Consider the following 23,990-nt stretch of genomic DNA (forward strand, 5'->3'; position numbering starts at 1 on the left):
GGCTGCCTCTCGTGCCTGCTGCGCTGCCTTGCCTCATATCGCCGCCTCTCCGCTTTAGCTGCCTCCAGCTCTTCCTTGGGGCGGCGATATTCCCCAGCCAGTCTCCAGGGTCCCTGTCCGTCTAAAATCTCCTCCCATGTCCAGGAGTCCAGTAAACACTCATTACCTGTATTAACTGCACCTGTTTGAACTCGTTACCTGTATAAAAGACATCTGTCCACACACTCAATCAAACAGACTCCAACCTCTCCACAATGGCCAAGACCAGAGAGCTGTGTAAGGACATCAGGGATAAAATTGTAGACCCGCACACGGCTGGGATGGGCTACAGGACAATAGGCAAAAAGCTTGGTGAGAAGGCAACAACTGTTGGCGCAATTATTAGAAAATGGAAGAAGTTCAAGATGACGGTCAATCACCCTCGGTCTGGGGCTCCATGCAAGATCTCACCTCATGGGGAAGGTGAGGGATCAGCCCAGAACTACACGGCAGGACCTGGTCATTGACCTGAAGAGAGCTGGGACCACATTCTCAAAGAAAACCATTAATAACACATTACGCCGTCATGGATTAAAATCCTGCAGCGCACGCAAGGTCCCCCTGCTCAAGCCAGCGCATGTCCAGGCCCGTCTGAAGTTTGCCAATGACCATCTGGATAATCCAGATGAGGAATGGGAGAAGGTCATGTGGTCTGATGAGACAAAAATAGAGCTTTTTGGTCTAAACTCCTCTCGCCGTGTTTGGAGGAAGAAGAAGGATGAGTACAACCTGGGGATGATTTTCTGCAAAGGGGACAGGACGACTGCACCGTATTGAGGGGAGGATGTATGGGGCCATGTATCGCGAGATCTTGGCCAACAATCTCCTTCCCTCAGTAAGCGCATTGAAGATGGGTCATGGCTGGTGCACTATCTGTGGCCACAGAGGTCACACTGCCGGTCGGTGCCGGCTGGGTTCCTCTGGGAATCGAGGCAGCAGGCAGTGCTCTCTCGTGTTGGTGGTTGGCCCACGTCGGGCAAGGGGCCTTCAGTACCTCGTGTACTGGGAGGGGTATGGTCCGGAGGAGAGATGCTGGGTTCCGGTGCAGGACGTGTTGGATCCTTCCATGCTGAGAAATTTCTACCGTCTCCATCCGGATCGCCCTGGGCCTCGCCCTCTTTGTCGTCCCTGAGGTCGGTACCAATGCGATGCTTGGGCCGCGCGTCGGGGGGGGTGGGGGGTACTGTCACGACTTCCGCCGAAGTCGGTCCCTCTACTTGTTTGGGCGGTGTTCGGCGGTCGACGTCTGGATTGGGCTGCGCTCAGATTATCATGCCTTGGCAAATTGCGCTATTAAGACACTGATGCCCTTTGCTACCAGGTACCTATGTGAGAGTGGATTCTCGGCCCTCACTAGCATGAAAACTAAATACAGGCACAGACTGTGTGTGGAAAATTATTTAAGACTGACACTCTCTCCAAAACAACCCAACGTTGCAGAGTTACGTGCATCCTTCAAGCACACCTTTCTCATTAACCTGTGGTGAGTTAATCACAATATTCGATGAACAAATAAGGTTTTATATGTAAGATGGTTAAATAAAGAGCAAAACTTTTGATTATATTTATATTATTATTTGTGCCCTGGTCCTATAAGAGCTCTTTGTCACTTCCCACGAGCCGGGTTGTGACAAAAACTGTTATTCTTATGTTTAATCAATGTATTGTATAGTGTGTGTGTGGCAGGCTTCCAATGATGGCGAAAAAAACTACATTTGAGAGTGCGCTGACCCTGGTGCTAGAGGGGGTACGCAGCTGGAGGTTGAATGTTTGAAGGGTTACGAGACTATAAAAAGTTCAGGATCCACTGAGCTAGAGCATTCTGTTAGGCTGCATTACCACCTGGTACGGCAACTGCACCGCCTGCAACTGCTGGGCTCTCCAGAGGGTGGTGCGGACAGCCCAACGCATCACCGGGTGCACACTGCATGGCCTCCAGGACATCTACAGCACAGGATGGCCAAGAAGATCATCAAGGACCTCAGCCACGCGAGCCACGGCTTACTCACCCCACTACCGTCTAGAAGGTGGAGATAGTTCAGGTGCATCAAAGCTGGGTCCGAGAGACTTTTAAACAGCTTCTTTCTCCAGGCCATCAGACTGCTAAACAGTCATCACTAGCCGGCCCCCGCTCGCTACCCTGCCCTGAACCCTGTGGAGAGCATTGCTGTTGTGGACGGGACAGTTGCCGTGCACAATTGAGAGCATCCTGTCGGGCTATAACACCGCCTGGTATGGCAACTGCATCGCCCACAACTGCAAGGCTCTCCAGAGAGTGGTGAGGTCTGCACAACGCATCACTGGGGGCAAACTACCTGCCCTCCAGGACACATACAGCACCCGATGTCACTTAAGGACAACAACCACCCGAGCCACTGCCTGTTCACCCCGCTACCATCCAGAAGGCGAGGTCAGTACAGATGCATCGAAGCTGGGACCGACAGACTGAAAAACAGCTTATATCTCAAGGCCATCAAACTGTTAAATAGCCATCATTAACACAGATACTTGAAATCATTGGCCACTTTAATAAATGGATCACTAGTCACTTTAATAATGCCACTTAAATAATGTTTACATATCTTGTGTTACTCATCTCATATGTATATACTGTATTTTATACCATCTATTGCCGCTTTGTCATTGCTCATCCATATATTTTTATTTATATATTCATATTCCATTCCATTACTTAGATTTGTGAGTATTAGGTAGTTGTTGAGGAATTGTTAAATTACATGTTAGATATTGTTGCACTGTTGGAACTAGAAGCACAAGCATTTCGTTACACTTGCAATAACATCTGTTAACCATGTGTATGTGACCAATACAATTTGATTTGATTTGAACTTAGTCAATGTCACTAGCCAGCTACCACACAGTACTTACTGTCTATACTGTCTATACCGTTTATACTGTCTATACTGTCCATACTGTTCATACTGTCATACTGTCTATACTGTCCATACTATCTATACTGTCTATACTGTCCATACTGTCTATACTGTCCATACTGTCTATACTGTCCATACTGTCTATACTGTCTATACTGTCCATACTGTCTATACTGTCCATACTGTCCATACTGTCCATACTGTCTATACTGTCCATACTGTACTGTCCTACTGTCCATACTGTCATACTGTCTATACTGTCCATACTGTCCATACTGTCTAGACTGTCCATTGTCTGGACACAATTTGAACCTGTTTATATAAGACCTTATATAAGGTCCCACAGTTGACAGTGCATGTCAGAGCAAAAACCAAGCTATATACTGTCCATAAGGAATACTGTCTATACTGTCCATACTGTCTATACTGATCATACTGTCTATAGGCAAGATTTTGTCTGACTGTCCATACTGTCACAGATCTGTCCATACTGGGAAGGGTACCAAAGAAAATCTGCAGCATTGAAGGTCCCCAAGAATAGTGGCCTCCATCATTCATAAATGGAAGAAGTTTGGAAAAACAAGACTCTTCCTAGAGCTGGCCGGCCGGCCATACTGTCTATACTGTCCACTGTCATCTGTATATACTGGGGAGAAGGGCCTTGGTCATACTGGGAGGTGACCATGAAACCGATGGTCACTCTGACAGAGCTCTAGAGTTCCTCTGTGGAGATGGGAGAACCTTCCAGAAGGACAACCATCTTTGCATCACTCCACCAATCAGGCCTTCATGGTAGAGTGGCCAGATGGAAGCCACTCCTCAGTAAAAGGCAAATGACAGCCTGCTGGGAGTTTGCCAAAAGGCACCTAAACACTCTCAGACCATGAGAAACAAGATTCTCTGCTCTGATGAAACCAAAATTGAACTATTTGGCCTGAATTCCAAGCTTCACATCTAGAGGAAACCTGGGACCATAACTATGGTGAAGCATGATGGTGGCAGCATCATGCAGTGGAGATGTTTTTCAGTAGTAGGGACTGGGAGACTAGTCAGGATTGAGGCAAAGATGAACAGAGCAAAGTACAGAGAGATCCTTGATGAAAACCTGCTCCAGAGTGTGCAGGGCCTCAAACTGGGGGTAAAGGTTCACCTTCCAACAGGACAACGACCCTTAGCACACAGCCAAGACAGGAGTGACTTCGGGAAAAGTCTCTGAATGTCCTTGAGTGGCTCAGCCAGTGCCCGGACTTGGACCCAATCAAACATCTCTGGAGAGACCTGACAATAGCTCTGCAGCACTGCTGCCCATCAAACCTGACATAGTTTGAAAGGATAAGAAAAGAATAAGATAAACTCTCCAAATTCAGGTGTGCTAAGCTTGTAGCGTCATACACAAGAAGACTTGAGGCTGTAATCACTGCCAAATGTGCTTCAACAAAGTACTGAGTAAAGGGTATTGTCCATTGATGAGGGGAAAAAACTATTTCATCCATTTTAGAATAAGGATGTAACTTAACAAAATGTGAAAAACGTCAAGGGGTCTGAATACTTTCTGAAGGCACTGTACGTAAAAGAACTCTTGAGGACAAAAAAATACAATAAACCCAGAAGGCTCATTTCCATTGTGATCCTCTATGACATCGAGATGGCAGGGAGGAAAAACGGACACGTTTACACTCAATTCAATGTAAAAAAAACACCAAAAAAACAAACCTTAATAAGGGAATATTTGTGTTTTTCTTAACTCTCCAATGCATGGTTTGATTAAGGTGTTTTTCTCATAAATACATTCTAATGGTTGAATCCATCCCCAACGCTTCCCCAAAGAACAGGCTCAGAAATTCCTTGCAGAGTGGCTCTCTGAACAAAGTTTCCCTGTAGAAAGTGAACCTGCATCTGAACAAGCTTACCCCCTTCCCCCCCCCCCCCCAAACACACACACACATTTGAGGAAACATTGGACAGCATACCTCCCACCCATTGCTCTGGCAGCATTGATTTTCTCAACACAGAGACCTAGCTGTTCAACGCAGGGTTTAAATAAATATATTTTCTCATCAATGCATATTTCTAACGAATGCATTTTGATGGTTAACTTCATCCCCCAAGCTTTTTCTTTACCCCTCTTCTTCGTGATGTCAGTCTTGTCCCATCGCTGCAACTCCCGTACGGACTCGGGAGAGAGGCGAAGGTCAAGAGCCATGCATCCTCCAAAACCCAGCATTGCCAAGTCGCACTGCTTACTTAACCCGAACGCAGTGGTGATAAAAGTACCCAATTGTCATACTTGAGTAAATTATTTACCTTTATTTAACTAGGCAAGTCAGTTAATTTCTTATTTTCAATGATGGCCTAGGAACAGTGGGTTTTTGTACCTTGTCAGCTCAGGGATTTAAACTTGCAACCTTCCAGTTACTAGTCCAACGCTCTAACCACTAGACTACCCTGCCTTCTGTTTAGATACCTTAACAGAAAGGTACTCAAGTAAACGTGAAAGTCACCCGGTAAAATACTACTTGAGTAAAAGTCGAAAAGTATTTGGTTTTAAATATACTTAAGAATCAAAAGTAAATTGAATTGCTATAATATACTTAAGTATCAAAAGTAAATTGACTGTCTATTGCATATATATATACTTATAGTATCAAAGTAAATTGAATTGCTATAATATACTTAAGTATCAAAAGTAAATTGAATTGCTATAATATACTTAAGTATCAAAGTAAATTGAATTGCTATAATATACTTAAGTATCAAAGTAAATTGAATTGCTATAATATACTTAAGTATCAAAAGTAAATTGAATTGCTATAATATACTTAAGTATCAAAAGTAAATTGAATTGCTATAATATACTTAAGTATCAAAGTAAATTGAATTGCTATAATATACTTAAGTATCAAAAGTCAATTGAATTGCTATAATATACTTAAGTATCAAAAGTAAATTGAATTGCTATAATATACTTAAGTATCAAAAGTAAATTGAATTGCTATAATATACTTAAGAATCAAAAGTAAATTGAATTGCTATAATATACTTAAGAATCAAAAGTAAATTGAATTGCTATAATATACTTAAGTATCAAAAGTAAATTGAATTGCTATAATATACTTAAGTATCAAAAGTAAATTGAATTGCTATAATATACTTAAGTATCAAAAGTAAATTGAATTGCTATAATATACTTAAGTATCAAAAGTAAATTGAATTGCTATAATATACTTAAGTATCAAAAGTAAAAGTATACATCATTTCAAATTCCTTGTACTGAGCAAAGCATACACCATTGTAGGCACCATTGTCTTGTTTTACAAATGTACGGATAGCCAGGGGCACACTCCGACACACAGACATTATTTACAAAAGATGCATTTGTGTTTAGTGAGTCCGCTGGAGCATAGGCAGTAAGGATGATCATGTGTTCTGTTGATAAGTGTGTGAATTTCAAAATGTTCTTCGTTCTGCTAAGCATTCAAAATTAAATGAGGACTTTTGGTTCAGGGAAAATGTATGGAGTAAAAAGTACAATATTTTCTTTCCGAGCGTTGTGAAGTTAAAGTAAAAGTTGTCAAAAATATAAATAGTAGAGTAAAGTACAGATACCGCCCCAAAACGACTTAAGTAGTACTTTAAAGTACTTTTACCGTTGTACTTTACACCACTGCCCAGGAAGCCAGCCACACCAATGTGTCGGAGGAAACACTGTACAACAAGGACATCCCGGCCGGCCAAACCCTTCCCTCACCCAGACATTTTTGCATCTCCTTATTGGTCTCCCGGTAGCGGCTGGCTGCGACACAGTCTTGGATTGAACCCAGGTCTTTAGTGACGTGCGTAGTGATGCAGTGCCTTAGACCGTTGCATCACTTGGAAGGCCCATCCCCGAAGTGGTTCTCTAAACAGAGTTTCCCATGTGAACAAGCTCATCTTTGTGCAGGTTTATCCTTGTGCAGAAAAGTAACAGCTGGGACTCTCACCACTTACCTACCACTGTTCCTAGGTTTCAGGAATCTCTTTCTGAGAAGCTGTACACTGACAAGCCATTAGAAGTGGATATGAGCGCTTAGCTTTGCATCGAGTCATGATGAAATAATTGGGTTGAATGGTGTGCACTTTGCAGACCAGGTGTACAGGGGATAATCTCCTCACCTTCTTAACCTCCTAAGTCTAGACGCCATGGTACTGTACACTGGCAATTGTTTCAGGCATTATTGCCAGTAAGTGTTTGTCTTAGTGGAATTGGTTAAGCTAGTTTCCATCTTGCATAATACATCAGACTCATGCCTTGCTGGTTACACTGTCTGAAATAAATTTTCCTCTCATGTCCTCTACAAGTCAGAATGTTGACAAAAATTACATTTGATTCTAACTTACTCTGCCAGTTGTCTGGGCTGTTGTTCCTTGCAGGTTTATCCTTGTGCAGGTTTATCCTTTTGCTTACTACATGATTCCATGTGTTATTTCATAGTTTTGATGTCTTCACTATTATTCTATAATGTAAAAAATAATAAGGACAAAGGAAAACCCTGGAATGAGTAGGTGTGTCCAAACTTTTGACTGGTACTGTACATAATGTGGTTTTGAGTGGATCTCTAACCTATATAATGTTGTATAAAGTGGATCACTAACATAAATAATGTGGATCACCAATAAAGCATCTAGTTGATCTAGTTTTCTGCTGCCTCTGAGATGCTGACTACAGCCTTGTAGGTGCCTGCCCACTAGAACAACCATTTGCTACTATGGCCTATTTATTGCCTTACCTCCTCACGCCATTTGCACACACTGCATATAGACTTTCTTTTTTTTAATATTGTGTTATTGACTGTATGCTTGTTTATTCCATGTGTAACTTTGTGCTGTCGTTTGTGTCGCACTGCTTTGCTTTATCTTGGCCAGGTCGCAGTTGTAAATGAGAACTTGTTCTCAGCTAGTTTACCTGGATAAATAAAGGTGAAATATATATATATATATATATATATATTTTTTTTTTAATACTACGATAAGTAAGATACATGAGCACAAAACAGGGTTTTAGCCTATCAGCATATTTCAAAACAAGAGATAGAATATTATAGTTTAAGCTTCAGGACATTGGGTCGTTGATTTAGTTTATTCATGGTAATTATGTGTTTTGGGGTAAATTATATATAGTAATGATTTTGGTTATTGTTAGCAATAATCTGAAGACACTGCGTTCAGTTGTCCAAAATGTTTCTGTCATGAACATCGTCAGGGAAATGACTGGACCAATGTGCAGCGTGGTGAGCGTACATTTCCTCTTTATTCAGACTGGGACCAAGGTGCAGCGTGGTGAGCGTACATTTCCTCTTTATTTAGACTGGGACCAAGGTGCAACGTGGTGAGCGTACATTCCTTTTTATTGTGAATGTCACCAACAAAAACAAACCTGAAGCTTACTAGGGCTATACAGGCCACTAACAAAGTCAACTACCCACAACTAAGGTGGAAAAACAGGCTGCCTAAGTATGATTCCCAATCAGAGACAACGATAGACAGCTGTCCCTGATTGAGAACCATAACATAGAAACAGAAAACATAGAATGCCCACCCCACATCACACCCTGACCTAACCAAATAGAGAAATAAAATGGCTCTCTAAGGTCAGGGTGTGACAGTTTCACTCTAAATGATTAGGTACATCAGGTCCTGTTTACTTCATATCATTGTAAATGTAACGGATGTGAAACGGCTAGCTTAGTTAACGGTGGTGCGCGCTAAATAGCATTTCAATCGGTGACGTCACTTGCTCTGAGACCTTGAAGTAGTAGTTCACTGACTTGCCTAGTTAAATTAAAAACCTTCTATCGCAAATGTGGAAGGTCGACATACGAGGATGCAGTGGATTGAGACGCAGACAAAGAAAAAAACGGATATCTCTATCTTAAACTGACCGATATTACGTTACTTAAATTGACGCACAGTTCCTGTTTATTAAAGGGGAAAGAACAGACCGGTGTTCTAAAGCGTTATTGAAGGGGAAAGAACAGACCGGTGTTCTAAAGCGTTATTGAAGGGGAAAGAACAGACTGGTGTTCTAAAGCGTTATTGGGGGGGAAAGAACAGGCCGGTGTTCTAAAGCATTATTGGGGGGGAAAGAACAGATCGGTGTTCTAAAGCGTTATTGGGGGAAAGAACAGACCGGTGTTCTAAAGCGTTATTGGGGGAAAGAACAGAAAGAACGTTATTGAAGGAACCAGTATTCTAAAGCGTTATTGAAGGGGAAAGAACAGACCAGTGTTCTAAAGCATTATTGAAGGGGAAAGAACAGACCGGTGGGAAAGGAAAGAACAGACCGGTGTTCTAAAGCGTTATTGAAGGGGAAAGAACAGACCAGTGTTGTTATTAAAGCCAGTATTCTGTTATTGGGGAAAGACAACAGACCAGTGTTCTAAAGCGTTATTGGGGGAAAGAACAGACCGGTGTTCTAAAGCGTTATTGAAGGGGAAAGAACAGACCGGTGTTCTAAAGCATTAGGGGAAAGAACAGATTTATTGGGGGAAAGAACAGACCGGTGTTCTAAAGCGTTATTACCGGTGTTTAAAGCGGGGGGAAAGAACAGACCGGTGTTCTAAAGCGTTATTGGGGGGAAAGAACAGACCGGTGTTCTAAAGCGTTATTGAAGGGGGAAAGTTCTAAAACATTGAAGGAGAAAGACCGGTGTTCTAAAGCGTTATTGAAGGGGAAAGAACAGACCGGTGTTCTAAAGCGTTATTGAAGGGGAAAGAACAGACCGGTGTTCTAAAGCATTATTGAAGGAGAAAGAACAGACCGGTGTTCTAAAGCGTTATTGGGGGGGAAAGAACAGACCGGTGTTCTAAAGCATTATTGAAGGGGAAAGAACAGACCGGTGTTCTAAAGCGTTATTGAAGGGGAAAGAACAGACCGGTGTTCTAAAGCGTTATTGAAGGGGAAAGAACAGACCGGTGTTCTAAAGCGTTATTGAAGGGGAAAGAACAGACCGGTGTTCTAAAGCGTTATTGGGGGGGAAAGAACAGACCGGTGTTCTAAAGCGTTATTGAAGGGGAAAGAACAGACAGGTGTTCTAAAGCGTTATTGAAGGGGAAAGAACAGACCGGTGTTCTGGGGGGAAAGAACAGAAAGCATTATTGGGGGAAAGAACAGACCGGTGTTCTAAAGCGTTATTGAAGGGGAAAGAACAAAGTGTTCGTTATTGAAGGGGGGGTGAAAGCGTTATTGGGGGAAAGAACAGACCGGTGTTCTAAAGCATCATTGAAGGAGAAAGAACAGACCGGTGTTCTAAAGCGTTATTGGGGGAAAGAACAGACCGGTGTTCTAAAGCATTATTGAAGGGTGAAAGGGGAAAACAGACCGGTGTTCTAAAGCATTATTGAAGGGGAAAGAACAGACCGGTGTTCTAAAGCGTTATTGAAGGGGAAAGAACAGACCGGTGTTCTAAAGCGTTATTGAAGGGGAAAGAACAGACCGGTGTTCTAAAGCGTTATTGAAGGGGAAAGAACAGACCGGTGTTCTAAAGCGTTATTGAAGGGGAAAGAACAGACCGGTGTTCTAAAGCGTTATTGAAGGGGAAAGAACAGACCGGTGTTCTAAAGCGTTATTGAAGGGGAAAGAACAGACCGGTGTTCTAAAGCGTTATTGAAGGGGAAAGAACAGACCGGTGTTCTAAAGCGTTATTGGGGGGGAAAGAACAGACCGGTGTTCTAAAGCGTTATTGAAGGGGAAAGAACAGACCGGTATTCTAAAGCGTTATTGGGGGGGAAAGAAGAGACCGGTGTTCTAAAGCGTTATTGAAGGGGAAAGAAGAGACCGGTGTTCTAAAGCGTTATTGGGGGGAAAGAACAGACCGGTGTTCTAAAGCGTTATTGGGGGGGAAAGAACAGACCGGTGTTCTAAAGCGTTGGGTTAATAATACTTTCCTACGGATATTTATTCAAAAAATTTCACAAACCTAAGGACCAACCTCCCAGTAAAACGGCGGAGTAAGTTTGAATCAAATGTAATTTTAGCCAACATTCTGGCATGTAGAGGTCATGAGAGGAAACTTTGTTTCAGACGGTGGAACCAGCAAGGTATGACAGTCCTGTGTACTATTTTATGCAGCATGGAAACTAGCTTAACCAATTCCACTAAGACAAACACTTAGTGGCAATAATGCCTGAAACAACTGCCAATGTACAGTACCATGGGCTCTGAACTTGGAGGTTAAGAAGCTGTGCTGGCAAGATCATCCACGGTACATCTGGTCTGCCACCATTCAACCCAGGTATTTAATCCTGTCTCAGCGCCCATATCCACTTCTAATGGCTTGTCAGTGTACAGCTTCTCAGAAAGAGATTCCTGAAACCTAGGAACAGTGGTAGGTAAGTGGTGAGAGTCCCAGCTGTTACTTTTCTATTTTCTGTTCAAGGATGAGCTTGGGCACTTGCAGGTTAACTTTCTGCAAGGTCATAATGGTTTGACCTGTGCATCAATTGATTCTAAGGGGATATTATACATATTCTAAAAGCACATTACATAGGTTAGCTATCTGGGATCCTTGGGACGTCCCTACTCTAAACCATCATCATTACTTTTACCCCTACCATAACCATAATCATTACTTTTACCCCTACCCTACCCTAACCATAATCATTACTTTTACCCTAACCATAATCATTACTTTTACCCTTACCCTAACCATAATCATTACTTTTACCCTTACCATAACCATAATCATTACTTTTACCCTTACCATAACCATAATCATTACTTTTACCCTTACCCTAACCATAACCATAATCATTACTTTTACCCTTACCCTAACCATAATCATTACTTTTACCCTTACCCTAACCATAATCATTACTTTTACCCTTACCCTAACCATAATCATTACTTTTACCCCTACCCTACCCTAACCATAATCATTACTTTTACCCTTACCATAACCATAATCATTACTTTTACCCTAACCATAATCATTACTTTTACCCTTACCCTAACCATAACCATAACCATAACCATAACCATAACCCTTACCAAACCCTAACATGAACTCTTAGCTAAAGCATTTTACATTTCACATCCAATGGGGTAGTGACGTCCCAGGGATCTCAGATAGCAAGGGCCTTATATAGAAATGGACTGTTAATTGGGCTGGCCAAGAACAATAACCATCATCACTGATTGAACTAATTATTGATTGATGAGTAATTGAATGGTTGAACCAGGTGTCCTAGTTAGTTCTGGGGGTATTCATGGAATAGCCTGGGAAACACATTGGGATATAACGTACTGTAGGCTATCATGTCAATAACCATAATCATTACTGTAGGACCTAACTGAGAAAATCAGGCTATTATGTCAAGGCCACCAAACTCCTGAGATACTGTAGGACCACTGAGAAACACTGTAACCACTCCTGAGATACTGTAGGAGCACTGAGAAACACTGTAGGCTATTATGTGAAAGTCACCAAACCTGAGATACTGTAACCATAACTGCCTATTATGTGAAAGTCACCAAACTCCTTACTGTAGGAGCACTGAGAAACACTGCAGGCAAACCCACTGAACACTTGCTATCATGTGAAAGTCACCAAACTCCTGAGATACTGTAGGAGCACTGAGAAACACTGCAGGCTATCATGTGAAATTCACCAAACTCCTGAGATACTGTAGGAGCACTGAGAAACACTGTAGGCTATCAGCTAAAGCATGATGTGAAAACAAACTCCTGAGATACTGTAGGAGCACTGAGAAACACTGTAGGCTATCATGTGAAAGTCACCAAACTCCTGAGATACTGTAGGAGCACTGACACTCCTGAGATACTGTAGGACCATGGGGTAGGAAAGTCACCAAACGTCCCAGGGATCTCAGATACCAAAGGGCACTTATACTCCTGAGAAGCACTGGCTATTATGTTAATAGGAGCACTGGGCTGGATACCACTGAGAAACAATAACCATCATCACTGATTGAACAAATTATTGATACGGACCATGAGAAAACTTAGGCTAATGTTGAACCAAACTCCTGAGTTAGGAGCACTGAGAAACACTGCAGGCTATTCATGGAATCACCAAACTCCTGAGAAACACACTGAGAAACACTGTAGGCTATCATGTCAAGGTCACCAATACTCCGGACATACTGTAGGACCACTGAGAAACACTGCAGGCTATTATGTCAAGGCCACCAAACTCCTGAGATACTGTAGGACCACTGAGAAACACTGTATGCTATCATGTGAAAGTCACCAAACTCCTGAGATACTGTCGGACCACTGAGAAACACTGCAGGCTATCATGTGAAAGTCACCAAACTCCTGAGATACTGTAGGACCACTGAGAAACACTGTAGGCTATCATGTGAAAGTCACCAAACTCCTGAGATACTGTCGGACCACTGAGAAACACTGTAGGCTATCATGTGAAAGTCACCAAACTCCTGAGATACTGTCGGACCACTGAGAAACACTGCAGGCTATCATGTGAAAGTCACCAAACTCCTGAGATACTGTAGGAGCACTGAGAAAACTGCAGGCTATCATGTGAAAGTCACCAAACTCCTGAGATACTGTAGGAGCACTGAGAAACATTGTAAAAGCACAGGCGTAAGAAACTGAATTCAGACCTAGTTGTAGCCTAGTTGTAGCCTAGCATATTATTGGGAGTCATTGAAATATTTTTATTTTTTATTTATTTAACCTTTATTTAACCAGGTAGGCCAGTTGAGAACAAGTTCTCATTTACGACTTCGACATGGCCAAGATAAAGCAGTGTGACAAAAACAACAACACAGAGTTACTCATAAACAAACGTACAGTCAATAACACAAAAGAAAAGAAAAATAGAAAAATCTATGTACAGTGTGTGCAAATGAAGAAGAATAGGGAGGTAGGCAATTTTTAAAAATAAATTATTTAACCTTTATTTAACCAGGTAGGCTAGTTGAGAACAAGTTCTCATTTGCAACTGCGACCTGGCCAAGATAAAGCATAGCAGGGTGAACAGACAACACAGAGTTACACATGGAGTAAACAATTAACAAGTCAATAACACAGTAGAACAAAAAAGAGAGTCTATATACATTGTGTGCAAAAGGCATGAGGAGGTAGGCGAATAATTACAATTTTGCAGATTAACACTGGAGTGATAAATGATCAGATGGTCATGTACAGGTAGAGATATTGGTGTGCAAAAGAGCAGAAAAGTAAATAAATAAAAACAGTATGGGGATGAGGTAGGTAAAAATGGGTGGGCTATTTACCGATAGACTATGTACAGCTGCAGCGATCGGTTAGCTGCTCAGATACCAGATGTTTGAAGTTGGTGAGGGAGATAAAAGTCTCCAACTTCAGCGATTTCTGCAATTCGTTCCAGTCACAGGCAGCAGAGAACTGGAAAAAAAGGCGGCCAAATGAGGCGTTGGCTTTAGGGATGATCAGTGAGATACACCTGCTGGAGCGCGTGCTACGGGTGGGTGTTGTCATCGTGACCAGTGAACTGAGATAAGGCGGAGCTTTACCTAGCATGGACTTGTAGATGACCTGGAGCCAGTGGGTCTGGCGACGAATATGTAGCGAGGGCCAGCCGACTAGAGCATACAGGTCGCAGTGGTGGGTGGTATAAGGTGCTTTAGTGACAAAACGGATGTCACTGTGATAAACTGCATCCAGTTTGCTGAGTAGAGTGTTCGAAGCTATTTTGTAGATGACATCGCCGAAGTCGAGGATCGGTAGGATAGTCAGTTTTACTAGGGTAAGTTTGGCGGTGTGAGTGAAGGAGGCTTTGTTGCGGAATAGAAAGCCGACTCTAGATTTGATTTTCGATTGGAGATGTTTGATATGAGTCTGGAAGGAGAGTTTACAGTCGAGCCAGACACCTAGGTACTTATAGATATCCACATATTCAAGGTCGGAACCATCCAGGGTGGTGATGCTAGTCAGGCGTGCGGGTGCACGCAGCGAACGGTTGAAAAGCATGCATTTGGTTTTACTAGCGTTTAAGAGCATTCGGAGGCCGTGGAAGGAGTGTTGTATGGCATTGAAGCTCGTTTGGAGGTTAGATAGCACAGTGTCCAAGGACGGGCCGGAAGTATATAGAATGGTGTCGTCTGCGTAGAGGTGGATCAGGGAATTGCCCGCAGCAAGAGCAATAAATAGGCCCTAGAGGTGAAAATAATTACAATTTAACAAGTGACATCAATAAGGGATCATAGCTTTCACCTGGATTCACCTGGTCAGTCCATGGAAAGAGAAGGTGTTCTTAATGTTTTATACACTCATTGTATGCCTGTGTGTCTGTTCCTGTATGTGTCTTATGCTGGTGACAAACACCATTTCTTCTCTGCAGACAGCCTGGCCTGAGAGCCATACGAAGGGTATTTTATAAGCATTTTTGTGCAACCTCTCAAACGTATGATAGCTTCTAATGGTCTAGTTACTTTAGACAGAAATTAAAGTAGAGAGGTGGGTCGGGGAGAATGGGTGGGTGTATACCTTTAACGTCTAGCAATCCAAAGGTTGCATGTTTGAGTCGTGTCAGGACAACTGTAGCATTTTAGCTAACCCTTCCCCTAAACCCTTTTCCTAATCTTAACCTAATTATCCTAATCTTTTATGCAAATTCTCCTTACCTTTGTCATTGTATACAAGCAGCCAGGTCTCAGAGAAAGACATAAAATACTATATGTTCTCCAAGATGTGTAATAAGTTATGTTATCCAATTAGTATGATATTGTACGACCGGGTAAGACGTATGATCTATACATCCTCTAATACGAATGAAAATGTACGACTACTATACCATTCATAATGTACCCTAACATAACAGAATGGAGCATACTAAACGGAATGTACGAAATGTACATTTTACATACGAATTGCCCTGAGACCAGGTTGGTGGGGATCAGGGTTGGGGTCAATTCCATTTCAATTCCAGTCAATTCAGGAAGTACACTGAAATTCCAATTCCAGTTTTCTTCAATGCTTTTCAATGTGGAACATTTGGAATTGTGATTTGGTTTTCTTTCTGAATTCACTGGAATTGAAATGGAATTGTCCCCCAACCCTGCTGGGGATCAATGAGGTGTATTAATTTGATTTCAGCCAGCAAACCAAATTTACTGTGTTGAGTGATGTGCTTTGTTGAGTGAAGTGTGACAACACCATGAAACCCCACCTGGCAGATTTAATGATTCCGTAAATAATTTAATGAAGTAACCTTTTAACATTTATCTTTGTCAAGTCAGGTAATAATCCATTTATCACGTTAATTTATTAACGCTGTCCTTCTTTACTTGTTTCTCCATTACCCTAATTGAGTACAAATTGGTTAAGAAGATGCTGCGTAGCAATCAAGCTGCTTAGTTTTTTCAGATGACAGTTTAATCCTCTGAGATCCTATTAGGAAGAAAGCAGCTAACACTTAAAGGAGCAGTGTCAGCTTACAGGGGGAAAGGAGGATAGGACAGGGAGCAAAGGAGGAGAGAAACAGAGAGATGATGATGATGATGATGAAAAGGGAGGGTTTGAAGGATGAGACAATGTCATGTGATCATCTAGTTCAAGTTACAGAGGAGAGATGTGTCGCAATCTGTGGTACTGGATCCTTCTGCTGCCACCAAATGAAAATAGGAGGGGAAGGTTTAGAATCTCCTCAGGAAAAGGTTTAGAAAACTTCAGATAGGCAACATGAATACAGTTTACTAACCTTTATTACATTTTTTTAAGTGAGGAGAATACAAACCTGCAACTTCACTCCAGCAATATGACAGCAGAAACGTTCATGCCCACTTAAAAAGCAAGTTCATCCAAATGTCCTATTCTCCATTTAACTTAGAAACCTGGTTTCATGTTTAGATTGAACTTGGCTCCAGATTGGGAAGCATGCTGGCCCAATGTCAACATACGTAAAGACATTAATGCATGTTTGTTAATATAAGTTAATTCAACTGGCCTAATGACATTATCTCATTGACATGCCTTTCATTCATCCCTCGAGCTTCCATATTTTGATGTACTTAATTATTAAGGATTCTTGCCTTTTGGCGGCAGAACGCCTGGGCATGAATGATGACATATCAGTAATTCCCACAACACACTTCTTATGAAGGAAGCATCATAACGTTTGCATGGGTACTACCACATTTGGAAGGGTCGTTTTTTTAGACTTGTGTGATTCAAATGATTAACTGTGAACACTGAGGCTGTATTCGCTTTAAGTTACAGTTTCAGACAGTGGCCAATAGGCTATTGTGGCTATTTGAGCATAATGTAGGACTATCAGAGTGGCCTATCAACAAAACCAATGGAGAAAATGCCATAACAGTTCCACATGGATATAGCTGATATAACTTCTATAATATCCCCTACAGTAGCCGAAATGTGGTGTTCAATGTAGGCCTACATTCCATGAGACGTTTTAAAACATTATGCATGGCTTGACATGAACTATTTTAGGACTGATGTTTTACTTGTCCCGAAAGCTCAAATCACATCATAAAATAATAATTAAAAAAAAGATCTGTAAGACAATTGGCCAAATAGGTGAAAATTGCACATTGTATTGTGTTACATGATGCAAGAAACCACTTTACAACATTTTATTAAGTGTTATCACGGCCTAAAATAAACGTTTTGGTCCACCAGCCACTGTGGCAGGTAGATTAAAAAATCAACGAGCCACTCTCATTTTTTATCAGCCCAAATATATTTTTTGCCCTAATTACGTTAAAAAAAAAAGAAAGGATGACGCTGCTTTCTAATGTTTCTTAAACAAGAAATGTATTAGTAAGAAGTAATGTGGTATATTATTATTTATAATTTTTTTTATGGTGAACTGAGTCATTTAACCAAAATATCAGATGAGACAAAATGTTCAGCTGCTACTTTATGAGTGGGAGGTTACCGTGGTCACCTGTGTCAAAGTGACACGTGTGTCTGTCTGTATAGACCCCTTTCTGTGCCGCACGAGGGCGATGCACGCAAGTTGGTGGCAGGAAACGGGGGAGTTCTTACAGATCGCCAGCAAAAAGAAGCCTCCATTTACATGTTGCTTATGATTGCTTTTGGATTATAATTGGATTTTAAGGCTTGTATAAATGTCCTGATTAATATAATGTTTGTGTCATCATCGCAAATCAACCGCATTATAGTTCAAATACACTTCAATTAGTAGAATGGCTCTTTGACTAGCTTTTGCTACAGCCTACGTCAATGAGCGTTAGCATAATAGCGAACAACTGCTGCATCCAAAATAGTTATTTTGCAAAGATCACAACCAAATATATTCTTAGCGACTCAAGCAATCTTTTTTTTGTTTAAACATGCAGGTCTTGACATTAGTCTGTTTATCCACTTGTCCTTCAGACAAGGAGGTGACTGAAAATGTTGTTGTGTTGTTTGATGCAAGAAACCACTTTACAAAATAAAATACATTATTTTTCCCACACCATTATTACAGAGAATCAGACAAATTATGCTCCTTCTGTCTAATGGCTTATTTTCTAATTTAAGCCTGTCTCAAAACAGGACACAGTCCCTTTAAGACAAAAAACAAGCTCTTTACCTGACTTGCTTTTTAAAAGATAGTTAGGTATGTACAAGGACACTCTCCCATTGCTGACGAAAATGAGCTATAACCGGGCTAGTAACTCACGAATTAGCACAGGGGTAGGTCCTGGACTACTGCAGGCACATCATATTTTTGATTTAACTATCTGGAAGACCAGGGGTATTGAATTTAGACAATCACTGAACTGATCAATTAGCTCAGTTGGTCAGGGGTAGTGCCTAGTGGGGAAAAAAAATCCTGCACCTGCGTTATTCCACAAACAGGGTTGCCTACCCCTGAACTAGAAACCCCCTGTATATAGCCTCCACATTGACTCTGTACCAGTACCCCTGTATATAGCCTCCACATTGACTCTGTACCAGTACCCCCTGTATATAGCCTCCACATTGACACGACCGGTACCCCCCTGTATATAGCCTCCACATTGACTCTGTACCGTAACACCCTGTATATAGCCTCCACATTGACTCTGTACCGGTACCCCCTGTATATAACCTCCACATTGACTCTGTACCGGTACCCCCCTGTATATAGCCTCCACATTGACTCTGTACCAGTACCCCCTGTATATAGCCTCCACATTGACTCTGTACCGGTACCCCCTGTATATAGCCTCCACATTGACTCTGTGCCGGTACCCCCCTGTATATAGCCTCCACATTGACTCTGTACCGTAACACCCTGTATATGTATATAGCCTCCACATTGACTCTGTACCGGTATAGCCTCCATATTGACTCTGTTCCCCCTGTATATAGCCTCCACATTGACTCTGTACCGGTCCTGTATATATACATTGACTCTGTACCGGTACCCCCTGTATATAGCCTCCACATTGACTCTGTACCGGAACCCCCTGTATATAGCCTCCACATTGACTCTGTACCGGTACCCCCTGTATATAGCCTCCACATTGACTCTGTACCGGTACCCCCTGTATATAGACTCCTCCACATTGACTCTGTACCGGTACCCCCTGTATATAGCCTCCACATTGACTCTGTACCGGTACCCCCTGTATATACATTGACCTCCACATTGACTCTGTACCGGTACCCCCTGTATATAGCCTCCACATTGACTCTGTACCGGTACCCCCTGTATATAGCCTCCACATTGACTCTGTACCGTAACACCCTGTATATAGCCTCCACATTGACTCTGTACCGGTACCCCCTGTATATAACCTCCACATTGACTCTGTACCGGTACCCCCCTGTATATAGCCTCCACATTGACTCTGTACCGGTACCCCCCTGTATATAGCCTCCATATTGACTCTGTACCGGTACCCTCTGTATATAGCCTACACATTGACTCTGTACCGGTACCCCCTGTATATAGCCTCCACATTGACTCTGTACCGGTACCCCTCTGTATATAGCCTCCACATTGACTCTGTACCGGTACCCCCCTGTATATAGCCTCCACATTGACTCTGTACCGGTACCCCCTGTATATAGCCTCCACATTGACTCTGTACCGGTACCCCCTGTATATATAGCCTTCAAATTGACTCTGTACCGTTACCCCCTGTATATACACTCCACATTGACTCTGTATCGGTACCCCCTGTATATAGCCTCCACATTGACTCTGTACCGGTACCCCCTGTATATAGCCTCCACATTGACTCTGTACCGTAACACCCTGTATATAGCCTCCACATTGACTCTGTACCGGTACCCCCTTGTATATAGCCTCCACATTGACTCTGTACCGGTACCCCCCTGTATATAGCCTCCACATTGACTCTGTACCGGTACCCCCCTGTATATAGCCTCCATATTGACTCTGTACCGGTACCCTCTGTATATAGCCTACACATTGACTCTGTACCGGTACCCCCTGTATATAGCCTCCACATTGACTCTGTACCGGTACCCCTCTGTATATAGCCTCCACATTGACTCTGTACCGGTACCCCCCTGTATATAGCCTCCACATTGACTCTGTACCGGTACCCCCTGTATATAGTCTCCACATTGACTCTGTACCGGTACCCCCCTGTATATAGCCTCCACATTAACTCTGTACCGGTACCCCCTGTATGTAGCCTCGCTACTGTTATTTTACTGCTGCTCTTTAATTATTTGTTACTTACAAAAAAAAAATCTTCTCTCTTTTTTTACTTAACACTTATTTTTCTTTAAACTGCATTGTTGGTTAAGGGCTTGTAAGTAAGCATTTCACTGTAAGATCTACTAACACCTGTTGTATTCGGCGCATGTGACAAAAACGATTTGATTTGATTTTAACAAATGTGGCTATAATTGGCTCTGTGATCTCAAATAGGGATCTTGGCTACTCTTTGACAGCAGGTGATGGAAAAACTGCTAGCAGGTAATGGAAAAACCTGCTTCCTTCTCTGATGAGCTGCTCAGTGGGCTCAGCCTACTACAAAAATCACCAACTCAGTCTTAAAATTAGATTTGGTTTGTTGCATTGAAAGGTACTCTTATGATTATGACGCTGATTCAATCTCAATTTTCACAGTGGAGGGAAAATTGTATCTATTTAAATTAAACTTGGCACAGACGTCAATTCAATGTCTCTTCCGCATTGGTTCAACATAATTTAATTGAAATGATGTGGAAACAATGTTGATTCAACCAGTGTGTGCGCTGTGGAAGAAAAGATTCCCTAGATTTTAGTGAAGTTCAATCTCGTGTGTCTCGCGGGCTGGTAATTATTTTGTGCAGGACTGCTGCAGGAGCTTAGAGGCTTATAGCCTTTATCTCTCACCCCCATTACCCCTCACCCCATTTACCCCTCACCCCTCACCCCATTTACCCCTCACCCCATTTACCCCTCATCCCCATTTACCCCTCATCCCCATTACCCCTCACCCCATTTACCCCTCACCCCTTACCCCCATTACCCCTCACCCCTTACCCCCATTTACACCCCATTTATCCCTCACCCCATTTACCCCTCACCCCATTTACCCCTCACCCCCATTTACCCCTCACCCCCTACCCCCATTACCCCTCACCCCATTTACCCCTCACCCCATTTACCCCTCACCCCCATTTACCCATCACCCCTACCCCCATTACCCCTCACCCCATTTACCCCTCACCCACATTACCCCTCACCCCTACCCCCATTTACCCCTCACCCCATTTACACCCCATTTATCCCTCACCCCATTTACCCCTCACGCCATTTACCCCTCACCCCATTTACCCCTCACCCCTCACCCCATTTACCCCTCACGCCATTTACCCCTCACCCCATTTACCCCTCACCCCCATTTACCCCTCACCCCCTACCCCCATTACCCCTCACCCCATTTACCCCTCACCCCTCACCCCATTTACCCCTCACCCCCATTTACCCCTCACCCCTCACCCCTACCCCCATTACCCCTCACCCCATTTACCCCTCACCCCATTTACCCCTCACCCCCATTTACCCTCACCCCCTACCCCCATTACCCCTCACCCCATTTACCCTCACCCACATTACCCCTCACCCCCTACCCCCATTTACCCCTCACCCCATTTACACCCCATTTATCCCTCACCCCATTTACCCCTCACGCCATTTACCCCTCACCCCCATTTACCCCTCACCCCTCACCCCATTTACCCTCACGCCATTTACCCCTCACCCCTCACCCCTTACCCCCATTACCCATTACCCCTCACCCCATTTACCTCTCAGCCCCATTTACCCATCACCCCTTAACAGAAATACCAGCCCCCTCACCCCTCACCCCTTACCCCTCAACACTCATCAACTATTCCCTCCCATCACCTATAAGGCCACCTGCGGGGCGGCAGGTAGCCTAGTGGTTAGAGTATTGGGCCAGTAAACGAAAGGTTGGTGGATCGAAAGGTAAAAATGTGTCATTCTGCCCCTGAACAAGGCCCACTGTTCCTAGGCTGTCATTGTAAATAAGAATGTGTTCTTAACTAACTTGCCGAGTTAAATAAAGGTAAAATCAAAAAATTAACTCCAACCGGATTGGATGGGCGTGTATGGGGAAATGTACAGCATGTTTGAAACCCCTGACCTCTATACAGCAAACAACTGTTTTCACATTACATTTTGGACAACACATATAGTCTTCAGATTATCTATACGGTTTACTTAATCAATAAGACTTGCTCATAATATGTCTTTTATTTTTCGTTACTACGCAGCAGACAAAGAAAAATGTAAAAATAATCTGACAATGAATGCTTTTAACTATAGACAGACCATCTTATTCTAGTTTAATTTATTTGTATTTTAATGTATTGTATGGTTACATGCACGCAATAATACAATTATTGTGGATTGTCAGATTAATATAATAGTTTGTTTGAGATGTTTACATGCTTTGCAATACCCAAATATAACTGCCTGTAGCTCAGGATGTGAAGCAAGGATATGCATATTCTTGATACCATTTGAAAGGAAACACTTTGAAGTTTGTGGAAATGTGAAATGAATGTAGGAGAATATAACACATTATATCTGGTAAAAAATAACACAAAGAAAAAAGCATGCATTTTTTATTTTTTTATTTTGTACCATCATCTTTGAAATGCAAGAGAAAGGCCATATTGTATTATTCCAGCCCAGGCACAATTTCGATTTTGTCCACTAGATGGTAGCAGTGTATATGCAAAGTTTTAGACTGATCCAATGAACCATCTGTTCAAAATGTTGTATCAAGACTGCCCAAATGTGCTTAATTCATCCTCAAACAATAGTATGGTATTATTTCACTGTAATAGCTACTGTTAATTGGACAGTGCAGTTAGATTAACAAGAATTTAAGCTTTCTGCCCATATCAGATATGTCTATCTCCTGGGATTTCTTTTGTTACTTACAACCTCATGCTAATCTTATTTGCCTACGTTAGCTCAATCGTCCCGCGGGGAGGACACCAATCCCATAGAGGATTTTTTTAAATCAAATCAAATCAAATCAAATTTTATTTGTCACATACACATGGTTAGCAGGTGTTAATGCGAGTGTAGCGAAATGCTTGTGCTTCTAGTTCCGACAATGCAGGATAGGATAAACGATTTCCCAAATAATCCTGTTTACTCGTGAGACTTTTATTAATGCAGAAAATCGCGAATCCAAATAAACGTTCTACCCCAGTAGTGACCATGTCATTTTTTCGAAGCCTATTTGATTCTGAGTTTGTACATATAAAGTTTGCATGTGTAAACTACTTCTGAGATGCAGACTTTCAGTATTTCCGAAACTCACTTAACTCGTGCATAAGAGGGAAGCTTGCGCTACCGGTGTATGAGCAGATCAAATACACAGCTGCAATGCTACTGGAATGCCGATTAAGCTGTTTACGTGTCCTAACAATTTGAAAGAATGCTCAGAAAACCAGGTGTTGTAAATGTATGTATGTATGCTTCCTTTGATTTTGACCTCACGCCAATTGACATAAGCAGAGGAAGGTGTTTACATGTCTTTTTCCATTCTCGGCCTACTGCCATAATCAGTTTAATATAGAATTATTAATGTGAAAGTT

This window comes from Oncorhynchus masou, chromosome 3 (genome assembly GCF_036934945.1).
Source record: "Oncorhynchus masou masou isolate Uvic2021 chromosome 3, UVic_Omas_1.1, whole genome shotgun sequence".
Classification (NCBI taxonomy): domain Eukaryota; kingdom Metazoa; phylum Chordata; class Actinopteri; order Salmoniformes; family Salmonidae; genus Oncorhynchus; species Oncorhynchus masou.